Raw genomic sequence first — 5,662 nt, forward strand, 5'->3', positions numbered from 1 at the left:
GAAACATGAGTGGAGGTGATGTGTGTTATTTCTAGGCCAAACATCTATTGCTGACCTAAGACTCTATAGAGTTCTCATTCCTCTATCACAACTATCAGCGTTCAAGATAGGACAGCTGATACAGCAGACCTGACATCTATCCTCCAAGTGGGTGCCTGGGTGGGATGATGGCAGAGAGGCCTATGTGCTGGGCCTGCCATCCGTGCCCATGGAGACCGTGGAGGCCTGGAGGTATGGGGACCTCAGATGGGCTGCCCAGGGACTGGCCCCAACCTCACCCACACCTCATTGCCCATTGGACCAATACCCTTGTCTGTCCCCACCCCCAACCATCCTGTTACTCCCTGGAGAAGTGGGAAATTATGAATATGGTCACAAAAAGTGAAAAGTGAAGGCCCAGAGAAATGACACATGTAAAAATGACCTTGGCTCAAAAACAAACACGTGAACTTTCAAAATGCAAATCTGCCTGCAGCTAAATAAATAGAGCCAGTCCAAGAAATAGCACACGTGAACTTGGAAAAGTGTGACTAAAGAAAAAGGCTCAGAGAAAGCAAAATATAATGGTGAGACAGAAAAATACAGCAAAAGGCAAGAGGAACACAGACTTCAGAGTTCCAGACCTGCCTTCAGATCACGCTTTTGATATTTACAAAACAGCCTCCCAGCACTCATCCCTCCATTCACCCACCCTTTCATTCAGTAAATGTGGAATGCCAGTGTGTGCCAAGCACTGTGCTGGGTCCTGGGGCCCCATGCCTCTGAGCCTTTTCTAGGCCAACTCTGTCTGTATGAAACTTACAATCCTGTGGGATACTCAGACAAGAAAGTGGGATGAGTTGCCTGGCCAGGATATTGTGAGTTAACGTATAAACTAGCTTGCAGTGTGCACAGCAGCCCGGAGATGCTAAACAGATGGTGATTAAGATTATTAAAATAGCAGAGGCAAGTAATAGACCACAGGGTAGTGAAGAAACAAATCTTCTCTTGAATAATCATTGGAGAGACATGCATTATTTAAAGTCTACAAGGAGGCAATTTGTAACCATTTGAAGTTACACTGGAAACTAAAAGGAAATCATTGCTCCAGACTCTTAAATCCAAACACTTCCTCCTGAGCCCATGCATGGGAGCCTAAAAGGTCTATTATAGATCATGTGGTTCCTATAACACAGGGCAGGCAGACAAAGGTTGGGAAGGGGAAGGATGAGCCCATCAATTTGCTTACTTGGGAATTGGGTCTCTGATCTTTTGGCCTGGCACACCTGGGCTACCTGGCTATGCCCAGAGCTTGTCTCTCCTACACCTAGATATAGTAAGGCACATTTTGGAGACTCTTATAGTCATTGTACCCGGAATTTACAAGACATGTTTCAGAGAGCTGGACCTGCTGTATGCCTATGTATGTTTTATTTTTAGGAGAGGAAGTAGTATAAAAAGGACACTGGTTTCATAAGCATTTGGAGTCAAACTCAGCTTTGTGATGTTGGAGAGTTACTTAATTTCTCTACACCTCAGTTTTCTTAACTCTAAGGCTGAGAGTAAGGGCTACGGTGAGAATATATACAGTATATCCTACATTCATACACATATATGCATGTAGATAGATGTCTGCATGTGTATGTGAATACATATATGAATTTAAACATGCATATGTACATTCATACACATATTCATATATACAAAATAAATATGTGCATATATATATACACATAAACACAGACATGTGTGTATACTCTCATGTATACATATTTATGCATTCATTTATGTAAGTACACATATACATGGCCTAACACAGGGCCTGACACCTGGTCAGAACTTGGAAAGTCTTAGTACCCTTTCTGCAACTGTGTGGCCTTCCTTAGCATTGACTATGGTAGCCTCTAAGGCTCCTTATGATCTGAAGAATTATTGCTATGGGGTCTCTAGTTGACCCCCCATCCTTTCACAGCTGCTAAGCACCAATATTAGAGTTCCGGTGTGAAACTGCCTCTCCAAATGCCATTTAACCAGGCACCAAGACAGAAGAGGGGCATCAGGCAGCTGACAAAAGATGTTATTGTAGGCCAGCGAGAAGAACACCTGCTGGTCAAAGTTGTCCTAGAACCAAGCCAGCCTCAGCCAGGCCTGAGCAGGTTTGTCCTGGTCTCTAATCACGTGTTGAGCACCCAAAGGCCAGAGCACAGTGTTAGCATTCTTGGCCACCTTGTCCCTTGGTTTTCAAAATGTCTAGACTTAATTTTTTTCCGATTAATGTTAATCCATCCATTGGAAACCCAATTCCCTGTTTCTGCCACTTTTTATGTACTAAGAAGATGGCCAGGGAATAGCCTCAGTTTAAGAAGGCTTCTGGGCTGCTTATCAAAGGTGAATTCACTGAGCAGGGCTTCCCAAACCCAGCTAAGCAGTGGGGCCTCCTAGGACATATGCTGCTACGATGCTGATTCCCAGTCACGCCCAGGCCTACAGCATGGGGATTTAGAGAGTGGAGTGCAATGGGGCTGTGGAAGCTGTGATTTTACCAGCACTGCTAGTGCTTCTCATGGATGGCTCACGGGCACCCCTGCTCTGCAAGCAGCAGCTCTCTGGGGGCGCCCGGATGAAACAGGCAGGGCTGCCAGCCCGACTTTCACAGTACTCTTCCCCTTCGCTTTTTCCACTCATTGGGACCTCTCCTTCCAGGGTTTGATCCTGACTTCCTCCTGCATTGTCCTGACAACAAAGGAGGGAGAGGGAAAAGAGCTAAGATTTACTGAGCACCCAGCGGGTGCCAGGTCCTGGGGTTAAGGCTCTCACTGGTGCTGTCAGATGTAACCCTCAGCGTACAGCAGCCTAGTGATGCTTTGAGATGCACAAACAGAGGGCATGAGAGAGTCAGACAACGAGGCTTCCTAGGCACATAGGCACACATGAATTGATATTTTATGACTCCAAAAGCAGGCTCCTTTCTCTAGACAACAGGAGTGAGAGACCAGATTTGAATTTCAGACTGGGCCCTCTGACTGCCCAGGGAGGAGGGGTCGGGACCTGAAGCAGGGAGACTCAGTAATAGGATTTGGGGTTAAGTCAGCTGGTGGATGATCTGCTTGTCACACTGCTCTCATAATTATCCTCTTCTGAGGTAGGAACCATTACTTCCTCCATGTTATAGGAGAGAAAACGGAGGCTTCCAGAGGTTGAATGCTTTACCAAAGGGCATGAAGTAGGCAGCCCTACTACTGAGCCTGTGATCTCAATCCCTCCTGACCAAGAGGGTGGCCTCCGGGGTCGGGGGAAAGACAGGGGTTTGATGACACTTGAGAGACAGACTTGCCAGGCCTTGGTAACAGGGGGGATGGGGTGGGGTGGGGGACAGGGAGGAGTCAAGGCTGGCAGCTATGTCCTGGTTGGATAACCAATGAACCATGAGAGAAAAGAGAATGCTGCATGGATGATGAATTCAGATTGGGGCATATGGATTTTGAAATACCTGTGGTACTACCAAATTTGTGTGGATTCACAGGATAATCATAATCCCTATATCCACTTAACAAATGTTTATTCGGTGCTTAATGTGACCATGCTGGGTGCAAGTTCCTGGCACAGGAGAGAGCCTGCTCCTGCAGAAGAGGCCTCACTTTGCTGTGTTTATTTCTCACCTCTTCTCTGGCACTATCAGTTTCCTTTATTCAAAATTTCCACTCATATCAGTTGTCTGTTATCGATCACAGATGACGGAGTCTGTGGCTACCACGACATCTCCCCCACAGATGTGTCACGGCCAGCGTGTGCAAGGGGACCTTTGTGCTAGCTCAGGCTCTCCATGTTGCAGGGGAGCTGTCAGATGAGACTTGGAAATTCTTGTCTCTTTGCCCATCTTTCCCTAGGTGTCTCCCCCTGCCAAGGCCAGTGCCGTCCCCTGGGATACAAAGATGAGAAATTGTGGGCTTCAGCTGGGGCAGGGCAGAGGAAGAAGCTACTCTTCTGGTAAGGGGAGGGGATGGGCAGCCTTGCAAAGAGACAGTTAGGAGGGGTTGAGGCCAATGGAGAAACTCAAAACCCACTGATTTTGTAGCTGATTGTGCCCGACATTGGCGCCTATCAGAGTGTGGTGAGGTGGAAGCCACACCCACGAGCTGTGTGATGCCTGGCAAGTCACTTCACATCTCTGAGCCTCACTTTCTCATATGCAAATGGGGATAATGCTAAGCACTTTGAAGGGTTAATATGGAAATTCCTATAGGAAACTTGTTGTAAAGTGCTGGGCACATAGTAGGTCCTGTCCCCCAACAATCCTTTCTGGGTCTTTGATTGGAAACAGCTTCCCATTCCAGTGATGCTTATGAATCACTTGTCCTTCTATAAGTGTCTATGGGTATCTATTTGTGTGTAGGTGACTTTGTGTATTTTTATATAGTTAGAATACTATGTAAGACCATATAGAATACCATATGAGATCTATATAAGACCATATATGTTTTAGATTAATTTTCTGCAAAAGAAAAATAAATTAGATTTGCATTGGTGTGGGTTTTTTTTAAACATAAATGTACAACACAGTTCTGGTCCTCAATATTTTGCATTTCTTTTGAAAGGACTATAACTTCAAGGAAAGTCTCAAAAAGTGACCTCCACTCCCTGAATGTTAGCACACTTTCCCTGTAATTTTCTCTGTGTCTACACAGATAGTCATATTTTCCCATAGTTGAATCATAGTTTACTCCCGCTTGCGGCTATGTTTTTTTTGCATTTAACCATTTCACAAGTATGTGTATGTCTGTGTGTGTATTTAATGCCTTATGTGTACAGATAAGTTTTGAGAGTTTCATAATATTTCATTGTGCTGGTGTTTAATTAGTTAAGAAGGCCTTCCCTAATGTTTGATATTTTAGCCTTTGCGTTTGATTTCTTCTGGACAAGTTTAGATCTTGGGATAGAATCCTTTCTATGGTAATACCTGTGTCATTTCTGGGTGCTTGGAGGAATCGTTTTTCCAAAGCAGGGACATACTCTTTCATTTTGAGCTCTCTGTTAAAAATTAGGGTTTGACTCAGAACTCACTCTGTTTCTTGCTTTCTAGACCATGTAGCTGAACTTTACTTAAGAAGCAAATGTAACAATCCCAATTGGTTGCTACTTAAACAAGAAGGGAGGAGATTTATTACATTTTACCTAAAAGGCTGAATGTTAAAAGGAGCAGGTACACAGCTGGAAATAATTAAAATAACAACTAATGCTTATTGAGTATCATATAGCTGTCAGGAGCTATCTAAACTCATTGTTTTCTCACAATAATCAGATGAATTAGGTGCAATTTTTAGCCCTGTTTTGGAGAAGAGGAAGTTGAGGTCAGAGAAGTTAAATGACTTGGTCAAGTTCACACAATTAGGAAGTGACGTAAATCTAGACGGTCTAACTCCGGAGCTTAGGTCTAGGTTAAAATCTGTCATGCTATTTGTAAATTTGGTGTCTTTTTAAGAAGCCATTTGACTGCTCTGAGACTCAGCTGCTCACTTGTGATGTGGTAGTGACAAGTCCTGTCTCAAAGGTCAGAGATGAGATAAGCAAGATGATGTATGGAGAAGCCCACATGGTAACTGCCATGAGGTACCTGCTCAGGAACAGTACCAGTCCCCTTTCCTCCCATTGTCCCAGGACTGGGATCCTGGTCCCCCGCCAGCCT

This window comes from Cebus imitator, unplaced genomic scaffold, assembly GCF_001604975.1.
Source record: "Cebus imitator isolate Cc_AM_T3 unplaced genomic scaffold, Cebus_imitator-1.0 Scaffold85, whole genome shotgun sequence".
NCBI lineage: Eukaryota > Metazoa > Chordata > Mammalia > Primates > Cebidae > Cebus > Cebus imitator.